The sequence below is a fragment of the Saimiri boliviensis genome, chromosome 5 (assembly GCF_048565385.1).
Source record: "Saimiri boliviensis isolate mSaiBol1 chromosome 5, mSaiBol1.pri, whole genome shotgun sequence".
Classification (NCBI taxonomy): domain Eukaryota; kingdom Metazoa; phylum Chordata; class Mammalia; order Primates; family Cebidae; genus Saimiri; species Saimiri boliviensis.
In genome coordinates, this window is record NC_133453.1 from 24,773,635 (window position 1) to 24,794,295 (window position 20,661).

General features: G+C 40.7%; 1 protein-coding gene and 1 pseudogene across 1 annotated transcript in view; one reads left to right on the top strand and one right to left on the bottom strand.

Moving 5' to 3' along the window:
- MARCHF4 (membrane associated ring-CH-type finger 4) overlaps positions 1-20,661 on the top strand; it is a 110,493-nt gene that overhangs the window by 37,206 nt on the left and 52,626 nt on the right. The gene's annotated exons all lie outside the window — the stretch shown is intronic.
- On the bottom strand, positions 16,038-16,627 carry LOC104650997 (high mobility group protein B3 pseudogene; annotated as a pseudogene).

A 20,661-nucleotide genomic window follows, 5' to 3' on the forward strand; every position in this document is an offset into this window, starting at 1 on the left:
CAGTGAGCCAAGATTGCGTCACTGCACGTTAGCCTGGCGACAGAGTAAAACTCTGTCTAAAAAAAACTTCAGCCAGGCTGTTTCAGGCCTTAATAATTTAGGAGAATGACACAGGAGGCCTAATGATTGCTTTGGTAGCATGTCACAAAAGTTTTCCCCACATTCTAGGTGGCAGTGGTTCCAGGCGGAGGTCAGTTCCTAAGGGTGTTGAGAAGTGTCCTAGGGACAGCTGTCTTTCCAGGGGCTGCTAAATACAAGAGAATGAAAGCTCTCATCATGCTCCAGAGGGAGGAAAAGTGAGAAGAAACTTGGAAGATTTAAAGAGAAAATGGACTCAAAAGAGATTATTTTAGAGCAGAGAGACATTGGTAAACCTGGAGCAAGAGAGGAGCTGATTTTATGATTCCTGTACTGCAGTTGCTGGGATGTGGGGCATGCATGTTTGACTTTCATGGCACCGACCACATAGGTTTCCATGTTTGTTGTGCAATTTACATTCCCACTAGCAGTTAAGAGTCTCCACAGCTTCTGCAACACTGGTATTTTCCATTCCTTTAATGTTAGACAATCCAGTGGGGTCATATGGCATCTCATTTTGATTTTAAATTCATTTTTTACGACCACTGAAGCTGAGCACTTTTCATAAATTTATTGGCCCTTTGGCCATCTTCTTTTGTGAAGTACCTGTTCAAGCCTTTTACTCATTTTTCTGTAGGGTTATCTGTCTCTTTTTGGTTTCTACAAGTTCTTTATATGTTTTGAATTTCAGTTCTTTGTCATATATGCGTTTTGCAAATTCTTCTATTCTAGGGCTTGCCCCTTTCCTCTCCAAATTAAATCTTTGGCTGAGCTAATGTTCTTAATTTTACCAATTTTTCCCCTTGTATGAATAATGGTATTTGTGTGTTGTGTAAGAAAATTTTGCCTATCCCAAAGATCATGAAAATATTCTTCTTTCGTTTGTTTGCTTGTTTGTTTGAGACAGAGTCTCGCTATGTTGCCAGGCTGGAGTGCAGTGGTGTGATCTTGGCTCACTGCAACCTCCTCCTCCTAGGTTCAACTGACTCTCCTGCCTCAGCCTCCCGAGTAGCTGGGACTACAGGCACACGCCCCCATGCCCAGCTAATTTTTGTATTTTTAGTAGAGAGAGGGTTTCACCATGTTGGTCACGATGGTCTTGATCTCTTAATGTTGTGATCTGCCTGCCTTGGCTTCCCAAAGTGCTGAGGTTACAAGTATGAGCCACCATGCCTGGCACACAGCAACTATTCATTGAGAAGACTAACTTTCTCTCACCACGCTGCCATTTCACACTTGTCATAAATCAAGTAATCATGTATCTGTGTATGTGGACCTATGTCTGGACCCTCCTCTGTTCCACTAGTCTCTTTCAATTTAATTCAGTACCACACTGAATTAACTACTATGGCTTTATCATTAGTCTTAATATCTGGTAGTTCAGACACCTTTGTTAATTCATAGATGTATTTGGGAGATGTCCATCTTTATATTTTATTAAATTCTCTCAGCAAAGTTTTGTAGTTTTCAATATAAAGGTCTTGCACATCTTTTATAACATCTATTTTTAAGTATTTTAAAGTTTTGATGCTATTGTAAATAAAATTATTTAAAATTGTTTTCCTTTCTGTTTGCCACTGATAATATAAACTGACTTTTTTTTTTTTCCACTGGCGCTTATGCAGAGCAGTGATTTCTATATTGGCCTTAATAAATGTTGCCAAATTCAGTTTTTTTGGGATTGGGGGTTTTTAGTTTTTTTCTTTTTCTTTCTTTCTTTCTTTTTTTTTTTTTTTTGAGACAGACTCTTGCTCCGTCACCCAGGCTAGAGTTCAGTGGCTCAATCTCAGCTCACTGCAACCTCCCCTCGGTTCAAGTGATTCTTGTGCCTCAGCCTCCTGAGTAGCTGGGATTACAGGTGTGTGTCACCATGCCCAGCTAATTCTTTGCATTTTTAAGGGAGGCGGGGTTTTACCATGTTGCCCAGGCTGATCTTGAACTCCTGGGCTCAAGTGAACCTCCCACCCTGGCCTCCCAAAGTACTGGGATTATAGACATGAGCCACTGTGCCTGGCCTCCAAATCAGTTTTTAATCACAATTTGTAGATTTTTTTTCTATGTATATAATATACTAACTACAAATTATGCAAGTTTTATTCTTTTCTTTCCAATTCTTCTAACAAGTTATGTATTTGTTTTTATTGTTTTATTGAAGTGGTTTAAGACTTCTGATGATGTGAGCATCTTTTCATTTCTGATTTCAGGGGAAATTTTTCACTATTTCTTATGTATTATTTTTACCTTAAAAGTTTTGTAGATACTCTAAAAGATCTAGAAATTCTCTTTTAGTCTTACTTCACTAATAACTTTTTCATGCATGGGTGTTAAATTATTAAACCCTTTTTTCATTTGTTGAGATGGCCATATAATTTTTCTCAGTTATTCTGTTTATGTTTATTGGTTTTCATTGTTAGATAATTCTTGTATTTTTGAACAAACCTCCTTAGTCCTGATATGTTGTCTGTTTTATGTGTCAGTGGATTCACTTTGCTGATATTTTGTTTAGGACTTTTGTGCTACATTCTTGAAAGAGATTGACCAAAATCTTCTTTCCTTTTCATGTATGCCAGATTTGGATATCCAAATTATATTGGCCTCATAGAATGTAATACTCTCTATTTTTTGAGTTTGCATGATATTGGTATAATTTATTTATTAAATATTTGAGATAATTCATCAGTGAAGCCATTTGAGCCTAGAGTTTTCTTTGTGTAAAGATTTTTAATTATACATTTCATTGATTTAGTAGATACACAGCCATTCAGATTTTAATTTTTTAAAATATTTTTAAAATTGTGCTTCTCTAAAAATTTTTCCATTTACCTAAATTTTCTAAAATGTTTGGCATCAGGATGTGTAATAATCTATTAACTTCTTAGTGTCTGAAAGGTTTGTAGTGAATTTAATATCTGATATAGGTATTTTGTGCTTTTCTTCTTTTTGTCTTGATGAGTCTTGTTAGAGGTCAATTCATTTTTAGTAGTCTTTTCAGAGACCCAGTTTTGGCTTTGTTGACTTTCTCTAAGATGCATTTGTTTTCTATTTCATTAATTTCTTTTTTTGTTGTTTTGCTTTCTATTTCATTAACTTCTGATCTTATTTTTATGATTCCCTTCCTTCTACTCACTTTGGGTTTAATTTGCCATTCTTTTAAAAACTTATTCAATAAATACTTAGATTCTTGAATTTCAGCCTTGTTCTTTCCTAGTATAAATGTATAAAGATATAAGTAAAGCCTTAATTGTATCACACATTTTTGATATGTCATATTTTCATTATCGAGGATGAAAATTTCCACTGTGATTTCTTCTTTGATCCATGGATTATTTAGAAATTTATTTCTTAATATTTGGTGCTATTTTGGGATTTTTTTATTATTGATTGCTGGTTTAAGTTAACATACTCAGAGAAAAGTCTGACTGATTTCAGGTCTTGGGATTCTCTTAGAAGTAGGTTTTTGGCACAATATATGTTCAAATTTGAGAAACATTTCATATAAACTTGGAAAGAATGAATTAATACTTTTTGTCATCATTATAAACAGTATTTTGTATATATCTATAGGTCAAGTTTGTGTCAATTTTGTTTTTTAGATCTTTCATATCCTCACTAATTTTTTGTCTGATCATTCTGTCAGTTATTAAGAGAGATGTGGTAAAAATTTTCCTCTGTGATTGTGGCTTTATTTATTTCTCCTTTTAGTTTGGTTAACCCTTTGTTTTATATACTTTTAGTTATATGAAAGTTACATATAAACCAATAATTGTGATATTTTCCTGATTGATCATATTGCCATTATGAAATCATTATCAATGAAAAAATTGACCACACTATCACACTGTCATTATAAAGTGGATGACTATATTCATTCATTATAGCATCAATCTCTCTGGTAGTGCTTCATGCTATAAATCTACTTTGTCTGATTAGTATAACTACACAGTTTTCTTTTGATTAGTGTTTACAAGGCATTTTTTTTTTCAATGAGGCACAGTCTCATTCTGTTGCCCAGGCTGGAGTAGAGTGATCATAGCTCACTGCAGCCTCAAACTCCTGGACTACAGAAATTTGAGGCAAGGAATCCACTTCCTCAGCCTCCCAAGTAGCTAGGACTACAGGTGTGCACCATCACACCAGCTAATGTTTTATTTTTGTAGAAACAGGGGTGTCACTATGCTACTCAGGCTGGTCTCAAATTCCTGGCCCCAAATGATCCTTCTACTTTGGCCTCCCAAAGTGCTGGGATTACAGGTGTGAGCTACTGGACCTAGTCCTTTTCTTTCCACCTTGTGCGTCCTTATTATTTAAGGGACATATAGTTGTATTTTTATTTATTTATTTATTTATTTATTTATTTATTTATTTATTTATTGAGACGGAGTTTCGCTCTTGTTACCCAGGCTGGAGTGCAATGGCGCGATCTCGGCTCACCGCAACCTCTGCCTCCTGGGTTCAGGCAATTCTCCTGCCTCAGCCTCCTGAGTAGCTGGGATTACAGGCATGCACCACCATGCCCAGCTAATTTTTTGTATTTTTAGTAGAGACAGGGTTTCACCATGTTGACCAGGATGGTCTCGATCTCTTGACCTCGTGATCCACCCGCCTCGGCCTCCCAAAGTGCTGGGATTACAGGCTTGAGCCACCGCGCCCGGCCTGTGTTTTTATTTTTTTATCTAGCATGACCGTATTTGTATTTTCATTGAAGTGGTTCATTTACATGTAATGTAATTACTGATACAGTTACATTTATACTATCTTTCTATTTGTTTTCTGATTTCTCATTTGTCCTACTGGTTTTATGATGTTTTCTTTCCTTTCTTGCCCTCTTTTGTATTAATCCAGTGTCTTTCCCTGTATTAGCTTCTCAGTTATATATTCTTTTATTCTTCTTATAGTGGCCATCCTTGCTTACTATGGTCCAATGTAAGTTGATACTTTTCCCATTTCTGAAATAATCCAAAGACCTTAGAAAGTTTAAATCTGTCAGCTACCTCTGCGTGTTTTTATTTTTATCATAAATTTTATTTTTGTTTGTTTATTTGGTTTTCTTGTTTTTTGTTTTTGTTTTTGTTTTTGTTTTGAGACGGTGTTCCTTTCCTGTTGTTCAGGCACAATCTCAGCTCACCGCAACCTCTGACTCACCAGTTCAAGCAATTCTTGTGCCTTAGCCTCCGGCATAGTTGGGATTACAGGCGCCCACCACCATGCCCACCTAATTTTTGTGTTTTTAGTATAGACGGGGTTTTGCCATGTTGGCCAGGCTAGTGTTGATTCTTGACCTCAGGTGGTCCAACCACCTCATCTTCCCAAAGTGCTGGGATTACAGGTGTGAGCCTCCATACCTGGTCTAACATAGCTTTTAATTCTACAAATATTCAGTCCCCCAGAAGATGTCATTGTTATTTCTCTGTGCAACCAATATTCTATTATATTTTACCCAAATTTACTCTTTGAGTTGCCCCTCATTTTTTCCTGAATTTTCCATAAACAACTGATAAACTCTGGGTGATGTCTCCGTTCACTAAGAAGTGAACAAGGGCTCTAAGGACCCCTGGAGGGCAAAACTGGGATGTAGCAGGAGTCACAGTGAAACAGAACCATAAGTCCTAGGTTCTGCCAGATATACAGTTTGAACAATTATTTCATATTTTTGAGCCTTAGTTTTTTTCTCTTAAAATCAGGATTGTTGGGCAGATCACAAGGTCAAGAGATCGAGACCATCCTGGCCAACATGGTGAAACCCTATCTCTACTAAAAATACAAAAATTTTCTGGGCATGGTGGCGTGTGCTTATAATTTCAGCTACTTGGAGGCCAAGCCAGGAGAATGGCTTGAACCCAGGAGGCAGAGGTTGCAGTGAGCCAAGATTGTGCCACTGTACTCCAGCTTGGTGACAGAGTGAGACTCCGTCTCAAAAAAAAAAAAAAAAAAAAATCAGGATTGTACACCTCCTGACCTTACCTGTCCTACAGGTATATTCAAGATTAAATAAGGTAGTAGATGTAAAAGCACATATAAACTACAACAGGGATTTTAAACTGACTTATGGGCTATGTGTAAGCAGCAGACATGTTTTCTTGACCTACAGAGAGCTTTCTTGCTTTCTTTCCTTTATTTTTTAGCAAGCCAATGTATAAAAAATATTTCACATAAAAATAATAATTTCTGCCTTTTTGCCTGGAAAGAAAATCTGAAGATCTGGTGACCGTAGACACAATTTCACACCTGTAGAAGAGTGAGAGCAGAGCTGCGTAGTGCTTACCCTCTGCCTGGGCACAATCTCAGTTGGGTCAAATCTCACTGTTCTCAAAAAGGACACACATGCACTAATTTATGTGGCATTAGGTTTACTCCACACTGCCTCCTTTCTGATCTCATTTCATGGCTCTTTCTAAAGCATTATATCAAAATTAGTGGTTATTATCCATTTAAAAGCCAGGGACACACAGGGGCAGAGCTTTCTAGTTAAGTGTTGCTAAGCACTGGAACAGGTGACTGAGAGAGGTTGTAGAAAAGCTTTCCCTGGAGATCTAAAAATAAAACCAAGTGGTTTTTATCCATAGACTTTCCAGGATGCAGGAAAGGGGCAAAATGACTGTACCAAGGTCCTTCTAGGTTTTAAATTTGGCTGGGGGTGGGGGAGGAGTTATTTTAGAACCTGTAGAAGCAGACTTTAAGATGAGGGGGGAAAAAGAAAGAAAAAATAGAATCTGTTTGCTGGAAGGAGGAGATGGTAAAGATTTTTCATGGACAGATTGTATATTGTAATATAATCCAGTATTTAGAAAACAAAAAGTTGTAGAATATAGGCAATAGGAAGGGCATGAGGCTTTTATCAAAAGAGGCACGGATTTGTCAAAATGTATTGAATTATCCAGTTAAAATCTGAATTTCACTGTTTGTAAATTACATCTTGATTTTTGAAAAATACAAAGAAAAAACAAACCTTAAAGGCAGGGAGTAAAGTCTCATTCTAACCTGTATCAGCACTTAGTATATGCCAAACACTGTTCCTTACATGGATTCGTTGGATTATTTGATCCTCACAGTACCTTATAGAGTAGACACTATCATTATCTCCGTTTTACCAAATGCTGAAACTGAAGTTCTGGGTGATAAAATTACATGCCAACCTCTCCAACTGGTATCTGGAAGAGCCATATCTTGCATTTCAGATTGACAGACTCCAGAGTCCAGATTCTCACCCACTCATTTGGATGATTGCAAAAAAGGAGAAAATTAATTACTATAAACTTAAGGAGGTTGAGAGAATGTAAATATAACTTACTAGAGTATCAGTTTGAACATCTGTTGAGGAACACACTCTGCTTATTCAATACTAGGTACACTCATTGAGAAAACCCAAGCCACTCAGAGAGCTATTGTTGGATTTTTACGGGCAAGGTGATCAAACTTCGTACAGAGGAAAAAGGTTCTTCTGAGGCATTAGTAACTTCTTTCCAAGAAAAATTACAACTTTCTTGGCCTTAATAGTAAATAGCTTTGTTTTCTGACAGGGCATCTTACAGTATGATGTTTCTATCTTCAACAAAATGCACTCTGACCCTCCCAGCCGGGTCATCTGTATATGTTGAGACCAGTTCGTTTTTGTTTTTGTTTTTGAGACAGAGTCTTACTCTGTCACCCAGGCAACAGGAGTGCAATGGCGTGATCTCGGCTCACTGCAACCTCTGCCTCCTGGGTTCAAGCGATTCTCTTGCCTCAGCCTCATGAGTACTTGGGACTATAGGCACCCACCACCACACCCAGCTAATTTTTTTTTTTTTTTTTTTTGAGATGGAGTCTTGCTCTGTTGCCAGGCTGGAGTGCAGTGGGGCCATCTCAGCTGACTGCCACCTTTGCCTCTCCAGTTCAAATGATTCCCCCCCTCAGCCTCCCAAGTAGGTGGGACTACAGGCACATGCCACCATGCCTGGCTATTTTTTTTTTTTTTTTTTTTTTGGTAGAGATGGGGTTTCACCATGCTGGCCAGGATGGTCTCAATCTCCTGACCTCATGATCTGCCCGCCTCAGCCTCCCAAAGTGCTGGGATTACAGGCGTGAGCCACTGTGCCTGGCCTAATTTTTGTATTTTTAGTAGAGACAAGGTTTTGCCATGTTGACCAGACTGGTTTCAAACTCCTGTCCTCAGGTGAGCCGCCCACCTCCGCTTCCCAAAGTGCTGGGATTACAGGCGTAAACCACTGCACCCGGCTGAGACCAGTTTTTAATCTGATAATCTGATGACTGCTAAGACCCTCCCAGAGCAAAAGTACTGTATGCACACATATATGAAAAATAATACTATAGGTTCAGAGATTCCTCTGAAAATCATTGATGTACTCCCTAGTTAATAACATTTGCTGTAAACCAGGATTGGGCCAGATTCCAGGGATCCCCAAGCCAGCCTTCAAATTCTCCAATTATTCCGGGTACCTCATCACCAGTGGGTCAATCACCTGGTTTTAGTTTTCTTCTCTCCTAATGACTTGAAGTCCACCTCTTACTTTTTCATTCTCTCCTGGTAAGTTCGTCCTGGTAAACACATTTTAGGAGATGCTGCCTTTGTTGGTTCTCATTCTTATTACCCACCTTGAACTTCTGTAGACATCTTTAGCAATTCTTATTTATTTACCAGGACATACGCACAGACACAGACACACAGACACACAGACACACAGACACACACACACACACACACACCCTTCAGTATACATCATTGTGCACAATGCTTGCAGTCAGTTTAGTCCTCACTTTACAGCCATTTTTTTGTTTTGTTTTGTTTTGAGACTGCGTTTCGCTCTTGTTACCCAGGCTGGAGTGCAATGACACGATCTCGGCTCACCGCAACCTCCGCCTCCTGGGTTCATGCAATTCTCCTGCCTCAGCCTCCTGAGTAGCTGGGATTACAGGCACGCGCCACCATGCCCAGCTGATTTTTTGTATTTTTAGTAGAGACGGGGTTTCACCATGTTGACCGGGATGGTCTCGATCTCTTGACCTCATGATCCACCTGCCTCGGCCTCCCAAAGTGCTGGGATTACAGGCTTGAGCCACCGCGCCTGGCCCCACAGCCATTTCTGTCACAGCAACTTGTAAAACAAAGGTCTATTCACAGGTCCACCATGTGTGGATGTTCAGGTTGTTCACTGGACAAGAGTAGCTGGTTTGGGTTGGAGGAGCTAGTCACTGCAATAGAAATTGAGCCCATGCTCTCCTCCTCAAGCTAGATGCCCAATGCTGGTTCTTCCTGGAGGAATGGGCATCTTTTTCTGAGTCATACAAATGCAGTATATGGGACAATGGCTGTCCTGCCTGATTAGCAGCATAACCAAGAAGTCCAGAAGACTGACATATCGGAGGATAAAATACCAACGTCCTTATTCTGATTTTGTAACACCAGTCACCTTGTCTCTTCTTTCTTTTCAATGAACAAAACTCCCAGTGTTCCCAGGGCTACATTTGCTTGGAAGGAGGACACCCGAAGGATCCATTGTTTGTATTGCCCATCTCCATTTCAGAAGATTCAGGTTTCCACTATGGCAAGCTGAGAGAGAGAAAGGACAGAATGGGTGGATGATTCCATTAGCATTTTCCCTCCCCTCTTTGCTGGCTCGGTTCCTAGCCATCATTCATATCTTGGCTTAAGCATCACTCCTTCAGGGACAGACCAATCCCCTCCTACAGCACCACATTTCTCTCTTGCATTGAACTTAACACCACTGGAGTTTCATGTTATTTTAGATGTTATTGATATACTTATATTAATTGTATATATATCCATACACCTCAAAATGATGAGCTTCATGAGAGTGGGGGCCATTCCACTTGTATTTACCATTGCATTCCTATTGTCTGGCACATAGTCAGTGTCTAATTTAATATTTGTTTGACTGATTGAATGGGTGGGAGGTAATTAGTCCAGATTGTGAGAAGCCTTGGAGTCTTGATTGAAGAGTTAAGACTTTCCTACAGACAGTAGGAAGCCTATTTCCTGGGCTAAGAGAACTTCTTGTCTCACTCCAACATTCTAGTTTTGAACTGTATATTATAGTTCTGGCATTCCAACATCATTATTCTTCTTCACTCTTACTCAACTTCAGAGAAGTTTTCCAAAATCTTACTTAAAGGAAAAGGACTGCCAGGTGCAGTGGCTCACGCCTGTAATCCCAGCACTTTGGGAGGTCGAGGCAGCCAGTTCATGAGGTCAGGAGATCGAGAACATCTTGGCCAACATGGTGAAACCTTGTCTCTACTAAAAACATAAAAGTTAGCTGGGCATGGTGGCACATGCCTGTAATCCCAGGTACTTGAGAGGCTGATGTAGGAGAATTGGGAATCGCTTGAATGCAGGAGGCAGAGGTTGTGGTGAGCCAAGATCGCACCACTGCACTCCAGCCTGGGCAGAAAGAGCAAAACTCCATCTCAAGAAAAAAAAAAAAAAAGAGGCTATGACTGTACATCCTTATCTGCTCTGAGAGGCTGCGTAATAGGGTGGTGGCTTAAAACATGGGCTTTGGAATTGAGTAGACCTCTGTTTTAAACCTGGGTTGTCCATTTGCTGGCTGTGTGATTTTAAGCAAATGATTTCATGTCTCGAAGCCTCAGTTACTTCAATCTGTAAATGGGGGTAATAATACCTTCCCCAAAGGATTGAATGAGTTAAGTAATGTGAAATGCTTATTAGAGGACCTTGCCTTTAATAAGGACTCAGTCAGTGTTTAAGTGTTTATTATTCACTAAACTGGATCCTCATAAGAGAGACAGGGAATAAAGCACTCATAAGAACTGGGTCAGAAAGAGTTAATACATGGCATCCTCCTTTTTTATTTGCTTCTCAGAAAATACGGAAGGAGGAATACCTTAACAGCTGATATAGTTTATGGGTTTGTTTAATAATGAGTCCCTTATGTTCCCTAAATACATCTTTGTGTCTTACAGTCATCGTAGTTCTGTAGCGGATTTTTATTCTCCCTTTGACACTACCCATCCCACTTGGGAGAGGAAGAAAAACCCAACCAGGGCACTGACTAATGATTCAGCTCCTAAACTCATGGAAGCCTCCAGATTGGAGGAACATATCAAGGACCAGCCAGGCAGCAAGTGAAGGCTCTGATGAGGAATGTGTCTTTCTAGATGACAATGGCAAGTGCTGTTTGTGAGAGTAGGCCAAGCAGTTGGGAGTATTAGTTCCGTTATCCTGAGAGTAGTGAGCCTGGGAAGGTTGGCATCTCAGTCCTTGCGGAAGGAAGCAGTGTGAGTGATGGGCTGGGGACTTAAATCTCAGCTTCTAGGCTGGGCGTGGTGGCTCACGCCTGTAATCCCAGCACTTTGGGAGGCCGAGGTAGGCAGATCACGAGGTCAAGAGATCGAGACCATCCTGGCCAACATGGTGAAACCTTGTCACTACTAAAAATACAAAAATTAGCAAGGCGTGGTGGCACATGCCTGTAGTCGCAGCTACTCAGGAGGCTGAGGCAGGAGAATTGCTTGAACCCGGGAGGTGGAGGTTGTAGTGAGGCAAGATCGTGCCACTGCACTCCAGCCTGACACCTGGCAGCGGAGTGAGACTCTGTCTCAAAAACAAGAAAAAAAAAAATCCCAGCTTCTAGTGTATATTTCCTTATTTAATTCTGTTTCTCCCATTGCCAGTTTCAGCAGAAAGTCCAGAGCCTGAAGGAGGCTTACTATGTTTCCCAAGAGGCCAATAAAAATTCTATAGCTTCTTTGCTCAAAACCATAGTGTTTCTTTAATTATCAAACTTTCCATAGGGCATGAATAATTTGGAAATTGCAAAACTCTAAGAATGCGATAAATCAAGAATTATACTGGGCTGCTTCAGGTAGGGCCTGGTGAGTTTCTTCTCTTATTCTAGGCAGAACATGTAACCCATCTCAAGAAGTTCATTTCAGTGATTCCACGAGCATTTATGAGTGTCTGCTGTGCATTGGATATAATTCCAAGCTCTGAGGATATAGAAGCACCCTCTACCCATTGCTCCTGTGGTGGTAGATTTGTTTTTTGTTTTTGTTTTTGTTTTTGTTTTGAGACAAAGTCTCACTCTGTCACCCAGGCTGGAGTGTAGTGGTACAATTTTGGCTCACTGAAACCTCTGCTTCCCAGGTTCAAGCAATTCTCCTACCTTAGCTTCCCGAGTAGCTGGGATTACAGGCACCCGCCACCATGTCTGGCTACTTTTTGTATTTATAGTAGAGATGGGGTTTCGCCGTGTTGGCCAGGCTGGTTTCAAACTCCTGACCTCAAGTGGTCACACCTGCCTCTTCCTGGTGTGAGCCACTGCGCTGGCAGATAGGTTTGTTTTAAGGTAAATACATTTCATATTCCAGAAGTATTGCAGCAATCAAAAAATTATTTCTTTTGGAAAAAAAGAAAATCCATAATCCTACCTCCCCAACATAGACTGCTTTCATTTTTGTGTGTCCCTTTTATGAAATCTTGTCTTTAAAATCCCTAAGGAAGTAGCTTCGATGATTTTTCTTAGTCACATCATTAAAGTCTGGGCGTGAGGTGAATCTCTTTAGCCGTAAGCGCTTTCTGTAAGTTCATCCAAAGTCCCACCATGACAGCAAGGCCCTGAGCAGTGGAGCCCCTGGCACCTCTCTGATTTCATTTCCTGCCATTCTCTTCATTGATGGCTGCCCCTTTTCTCACATCAGCCTGCTCCTACCTCAGGGCCTGTGAACTTGCACTCCTCTGTCTGATCTTCCCTCTGATATTCACACAGCTCACTCCCTCACTTCCTTCCAGTCTCTGCTCAAATTTCATCTCCTAAGGCTTTCCCTGAACCCCTCTGGTACTTTCCATTGCTCTCCATCCCTTTATTGAGATTTAATTATCTTCATAGCACTGATGACCTCTCCCATATATATTTTGAAAGTACTTGTTTATTAAAGTCTATCTTGTCCTGCTGAAATGAGTCCCCCGAGAGCAAAAGCTGTGTCTGATTTGTTCACTGCTACATCCCGATCCCCTACGGCAGTTGGCTGACCAGGGAGGGGCACTCATCTGCCCGTTGAAGGATGCTTTCTGCTTCAGCTCCCTTTCCCTTCCATTTTGCTCATCAGAGATGGTGAGGAACTGCCTGCTTCCCTTGTAACATTCATTTAAGGATGACCTGTGCCAACGTAAGGAAAACTTAGATCAAGACGCTAACCTGCAGAACTTTAAGAGTAAAGACATGAAGGCCACTCTGTTTTCTTGCTGGTGACTTGAATCGAGCTTCCTGCTGTAAGAAGGAAAGATTCCGCAATGAGCAACACACTGTCATTTCCACAGCTTGTATCAAAGATCAGCCTGGGAAGCGCTGGTTGCATTTGTTTGGCAGAACTCTTGTTTTTCTAGTAATCTGAACACCGACTCCCTTTACCTTCTCAGTGTCAGACAGCTGGCGCAATGGCTGAAATCTTTCTATTGTCCTCTCTCAGCACAAACTGTCCTGGAACTGCAGAATTCTATTCTATGTCTGTTGCTTACCCTTCCATTCATATCCTTCACATAATTACCACACGACTTGGACATATCCTTTCTCTACTTTACCTGCTTATAGAGAGGTATAAAAGAAATTTGCTTTAAAAGGATTAGGGGCCAGGCGAGGTGGCTCATGCCTGTAACCTCAGCATTTTGGGAGGCCGAGGTCAGTGGATTACTTGGGGTTAGGAGTTTGAGACCAGCCTGGCCAATATGTCGAAAGCCCATCTCTACTAAAAAATACAAAACTTAGCAGGGCGTGTTGGCTTGTACCTGTAATCTCAGCTACTCAGGAGGCTGAGATATGAGAATCACTTGAATCCAGGAGGCAGAGGTTGCAGTGAGCCAAGATTGCACCATCACATGCCAGCCTGAGTGACAGAGCAAGACCCTGTCTCAAAAAAAAAAAGATTAGGAAGCTGAAGTTGCATATGGAGCACCCAAATTGGCTCCTCATGGGAGGACAGGGAGTTAGGAAAGTTGGATATAATGTTTTAGGGCCCAACCTTCCTGCTGCATTTCCCTGACAAGACATGATAAAAACTAAATATACACAAAAATATCCCCACTACCCCAAAAACTTCTACGAGATAAGAAAATAACACTACCAACCAATAGCTCGGCCATAAGATAATTGCCCAGCATTGTATCAGTGGAGAGCAGGTCCTCTATAAAGACACCAGTGAAAGAGTATGGCTTCGGGAGGTGGGAGTTACTCATATCAGGCTTGGACTGGGCAGGTTCAGGAGCCCCTTCCAGACCAACTTGGCTGAAGAGGCTAGAAGGTTGGAGATGGCTCATCCTTTCCCTCTCTTGCAGGCAGTCCCCTCTCCCACCTCACCCCCATGCTGGTTACCCTTAGATTCCTCAGATGTTCCTACCCACTCCCATTGAGCAAAATTTAAGGAATTCCCCCTTGGATCCCTCTGATGTGCCCAGTGACTAGTCAGTCTCTCCTCATTCCTTAGGCTAGGCTTCTCAAAGTCAGGTGCACAGATCACCTGCTTCTGAATGACCTGGGGTGTCTTTTTCAAAATGCAGATTTCTCACACCTGTAATCCCAGCACTCTGGGAGGCCAAAGTGGGCAGATCACAAGGGCAAGAGATCGAGACCATCCTGCCCAACATGGTGAAACCCCATCTCTACTAAAAATACAAAAATTAGCTGGGTGTGGTGGCGTGTGCCTGTAGTCCCAGCTACTTGGGAGGCTCAGGCAGGAGCATCGCTTGAACCCAGGAGGTGTTGGTTATAGTGAGCCAAGATCCTGCCACTGCACTTCAGCCTGGGCGACAGAGTGAGACTCCGTCTCAAAAAACGAACAAACAAACAGAAAACAAAATGCAGATTTCTGGACAACAGCTCGGACCTGCAGAATCCGAAATTCTGGGGCTGGGGTGAGAAGTGCACAGCAGCTTAGTAACTTCTGCCTCAGTGTTCAGTTTTTACTTAGTACCCTGACACTACTCTTAGTTCCTGACTCTACTGGTATGATTTTGGGACTTGCGGGTAAGCCAACTTTTTGTGCCTCTGTTCTTCTGACCCTGTCGCCACACCCCTCTTCTGCCTCCCATTTCCCAGGACTGTGGACCTATTTCATTTCTCCAAGAATGAAGTTTCCTTCTTCCGCTATGCAATACTCCTTTCTAGAAATTCGCCTTTCATCTCTTTCCTTGAATCAGAGAGCTGCCCTGTTTTTGCGAGATGTTGCAGTCCTCGGCATTCCCCCCACCCCGCGCTCCGGGGTTCAGAAGGAACTGGGTGGAAGACAGGGCCTCCATTTTAGAAAGGGGCGTGAGCAGACAGGGACCCCACGGCAGGAAGCACAATTAAGAATGTTCCCAGCAGGAAGGCTGCTCTCCGGGAAGCACAGAGAGCTGTCAAGACAAGTGACCTTTCTAATCACGCCTGACATTTCACAGCCTCGAAGGCGGAAGAACTGCCCTTATTCTGGAGGCGCGGTGTCGCGCTGTGTCACCCCCCAGACACCTGCGTCTGAGCTGCGCTGACTCGGCCTCCAACCGGGTGATGAATCAGAGCAGCAAAGAGCTTTGTTTCCCAGGAAAAGAGGCAACATTGAGCAGGGGGCTTATGTGGATGGCGACTGTGTCTAAACCAGGGATAGAAAGGCCCTGGTGGAGCGTATCGCCTCCCGTAGGGATTAGCCTGGCTCTGGAGGGCTCTGGTGATGTGGATCAAACAGGCCTGCTCCCAGGAAGCGAAATAGACGGGATCCTCTTCCAGCTCCTTCTGGCCTAAGGCGACTGGGATGACTCACTTTGTACTCATCTCAATAAGAAAACAGCTTAATTTTTCATAGTATAAACAGGAATGCACACTCATTCTAAAAAGGTCATATAAAGATAAAAAAAGTGAAAGTTACATGTAATCTCATTGCTTAGAGAAATCCATTGTCAACATTTTAAGGACATTTCTATGCATATATACGGTATTTTTTTTTTAAACAGTTTTTTATTCATCCTTCGCCACCGCCGCGGCCGCCGCCGCCGCCTCCTTCTCCTCCTCCTCCTCCTTTGCACCATCAAACTTTCCTTTCGACTTATAGTCAGCAACATCCTTCTCATGCTTCTCCTTCAGCTTTGCCGCCTTAGTGATGGAAGGCGGCTTTTCCCTGTCATTTAGGTTCTTCCACATCTCACCCAGCTTTTTTGCCACGTCTCCAATAGAGATGCCAGGGTTTGTGGATTTGATTTTGGGGTGGAATTCTGAGCAGAACAGGAAGAAGCCAGACGGTGGCCTTTTGGGGGCATTAGGATCCTTCTTCTTCTTGCCTCCCTTAGCTGGTCCATAATCCTTCATTTCCTGATCATAGCGCACTTTATCCGCCTTTGCCAGTTCATCAAATTTAGATTTCTCTTTCCCGGACATTGTCTTCCACCTCTCAGGGCATTTCTTGGAAAATTCTGCAAAATTAACAGGGACCTCTGGGTTTTTCTTCTTATGTTCTTCTCTGCACGTCTGCACAAAGAAGGCATAAGCAGACATCTTGCCCTTTGGTTTCTTGGGGTCACCTTTAGCCATCCTGACTGTATTGTTCGCTCGTCTGGGCAGCATATATACGATATTTTAAAACAAAATGCAGCCCTATCGAAAGTGCTGTTTTGTAAGCTGCACTTTTCTATTCAACGTCTTGAACGCATTTTCATGTCAATAAAATATAAATTTAACAAAATACTTCTTAAGAATTTCACTGTATCCCATCGTATGAATATAGTCTCCTGAGGTTGTCTGATTTCAATCCATAATAGAATATACTGTAATGAACATCCTGACAGTTATATTTTTCTGCAGAACTGAGAGTGCTTCCTTAAAACAAATTCCTAGCAGGAGACTTGCTGAGTTGAAGAGTACGTGTATTTTTTAAGGCTTTTGTTCTCTGTTTTCTAGAAACCTTATACCAATACACATTCCCTCCAACTAGCAGACAGTAGAATACCTGCTTCTCCACACTCTCCTTGATTCTGTGAATTACCATTCTTTTAAATCTTTGCCAATCTCAGGTGTAAAAAATAGTATGTCATTATTGTTTTCAGGTTTATGTCTCTATTTACTAGAGCTAAGAAGATTTCCAATGTTATTGATTATTTGTGTTTCTTGTTTTGTGAATTTGCTTGACCTTTTTTCCCCTCTTTGGGAGTATTAATTTTCTGATATTTGGTTTTATAAGTATTTTCAATCTAGTAAAGATGATAATATGTTGACATTCAAGTTATAATGATTTTTACCAGTTTACCATTTGTCTTTAGTTTTATGTGGTTTCTGCCATGAAGAATTTAAAAATTCTGATGTCATCTGACTACTGTGGTTCCAGCTTTTTTTGGAATCACATTTAGAAAGGGCTTCTCTGTTCCATGGTTGTAAAAATATTTATCTGTGTTTTCTTTATAGCTCTGTCAACTCTCATGGTCTTCCTACCACTTGCCCCCTCTGCCTGGAATGATCTTCCTTTACTCTTCAACTGAGTGGCTCCTTCTCATTCCTCAAATCTCAAAGTAAATACCATCTGCTTAGAGAAGTCTTTCCTGGTTATATAACCTAAAGAAGGTTTCTCTTAGCATCCTATTGTTTTCCTTTATAACTTTTATCAAGAACTGTAGTTACAGGCCGAGCTCAGTGGCTCATGCCTGTAACCCCAGCACTTTGGGAGGCTGAGGCAGGTGGATCACTTGAGGCCAGGAGTTTGAGACCAGCCTGGCCAACATGGCAAAAACTCATTTCTACCAAAAATACAAAAATTAGCCAGGTGTGGTGGTGTGTGCCTATAATACTAGCTACCCAGGAGGCTGAGGTAGGAGAATTGCTTGAACTCTGGAGGCAGAGGTTGCAGTGAGCTGCGATTGCATCACTGCACTCCAGCCTGGGCCATGGAGTGAGACTGTCTCAAAAAATAAAAATAAAAATTGTAGTTATATAATTTGTCTACTTATTTAATATCGGCACCCCTAACTAGATTGTACACTCCGTGGAGGGCAGAAACCATATCAGTTTTGCATTTTAAGAATCTAACCTAGCAACTGGTACACAGTAGATGTACAAAAGACATTTGTTAAAATTTATTGGATGACAAATTCATCTAGAATTTATTTTGGTATAGGTGTAGAGACCTAATTTAAGTTTTTCTAAACAGTATCTTGTGATTTAACACATAACGAAACGCAGACTAGCTGTTTTATAGTCTCCTTTCACCTGGCACCAAGAAATGAGACCTAGGATGCAAGAGGGAAATAGAATCAATGGCTCTTGTTACTGCTGTTCTCCAGCCCCACTGTCTCTTCTCTCTGCAGTGACTTCCCTTTCTCCATTATTGCCTTAGCCCTAAGTGCTTCCCATAATGCTTGTTTCAGGGCTTAGATTAGAGTGGATCCTTAATTAATGGTATTTACTGGCTGGCTCAAATCATTTAAATGGCAGGAGAATCAGATATCTTTGATGTGTTTCATACAATATTCACATCAGCCTTTGAAAGCCCTGAAAAATCTATGCCCCCTTCACAACCCTGAGAAAGTAGACGTCTCTATACCCTTTCCTTATCTGGGGATCATGTCCAATGGTTGTGAACAAAGATGAAAGAGATGGAGAGCTGTCAGAGACAGAAAGAGGAAGATAGGGACACTTGCTTGCATGTGATTGTAAAGCTTCAAGTGCCACCTCATGTTACATGCCATTTGCTCCTTCAAAACTGACCTGTGAAGTAGGTATGGGAGCTTTACAATCAGGCCTAGAGAAGCCATACCTTTCAGTCTTTAGAATTTCATATCAGTAATTTTTTTTTCTAATCTATGAAAGTAACACACTAGGAATAAAATAGTAAACGAATCAATTTTACTCCATTTAAAACCTGTTTTAATGAACTAAAAATGTTCAAATTTACTAATAATCAAAGGAATGCAACTTATAAGAGAAACTAGGTGCCATTTGCCTCTAAAATCAATGGAGGTCACATAGAGGAACCAAATTTATTCAATTTAAAAATTGTTTTGTCAACATAGATCAATGGAACAGAATAGAGAACCTAGAAATAAAGCCACATACCTACAACAAATTGATCTTTGACAAAGTCGACAAAAAATAAACAATGGGGAAAGGACACCCTATTCAGTAAATTGTGCTGGGATAACTGGCTAACCAGGTGCGGAAGAATGAAACTGGACCCCTCTCTCTCACCATACACAAAAATTAACTCAAGGTGGATTAAAGACTAAATGTAAGACCTGAAACTATAAAAATCCTAAAAGAAAGCCAAGAAATAGCTCCCCAGACATTGCTAAGAATTTACAATGAAGACCCCAAAAGCAAATGCAACAAAACCAAAAATAGACAAAAGGGACTTAGACCAAAAAACTTCGCACAGTGAAAGAAAATAATCAACAGAGTAAACAGACAACCTATAGAATGGGAGAAAATAATTGCAAACTATGCCTCTGACAAATGACTAACATCCAGAATCTACAAGGAACTCAAACAACTCAACAAGAAAGAAACAACTTCATTAAAAACTGGGCAAAGGACATGAATAGACATTTCTCAAAAGAAGACATCCAAGCAGCTAACAAACACATGCGAAAATCCTCAACATCATTAATCATCAGAGGAATGCAAATTAAAACCACAATGAGATATCATATTATAATAGTCAGAATGGCTATTAATAAAAAGTCAGAAAACAACAGATGGCATGGATATGAAGAAAAGGAAATGCTTATACACTGTTGGTGGGAATCTAAGTTAGTTTAACCTCAATGGAAAACAGTGTGGAGGTTGCTCAAAGAACTAAAAATAGTAGTGCCAGTCAACCCAGCAGTCCCCTCTGGGTATCTACTCAAAGGAAAAGAAATCATTATATTGAAAAAGACCAGTACTTGTGTATTCATCGCAGCACTGTTTACAATGTCAGAGTCATAGAACCAGCTCAGGTGACCATCAGCATCTGACTAGATAAAGAAAATGTGGTATATATACACCTTGGAATACTATACAGCCATAAAAAGAATGAAATCATGTTCTTAGTCACAACATGGATGAAGCTGGAAGTCATTATCCTAAGTAAAGGAACTCAGACACAGAAAACCACATGTTCTCAATTATAAGTGAGAGCTAAACAATGGGTACATATGGACATAAAGATGGAAATAATAGACAATGGGGACTCCAGAAGGTGGATAAGGGTTGAAAAATTATCTGATAGACACAGTGTTCACTATTTGGGAAACAAATATGCTAGAAACTCAATCCCCACCAGTACACAATATACTTATGTAACAAACATGCACATGTATTCCTAAATCTAAGTTAAAATAAAATTTAATAAAATATCATTTCATCAAACCTAAAAAAAACTTATAAATAATCAATGGATACAACTTAAAATACCATTTGCTCCTAACACATTGATTATAGTATAAAAATTGCAATACTTAATCCTGAGCAGAAAGCGATAAGACCAGAGCTTCATACACTATGGAAGGGAGAATAAATGACAAAATCATTTCTGGGCTGGAATTTGCTAAGAAGATGCAAGAACCTTACAAGAGTCCTTACTCTTGTGCGAGCCCAAAATAATTTTAAAAAGTTCTTA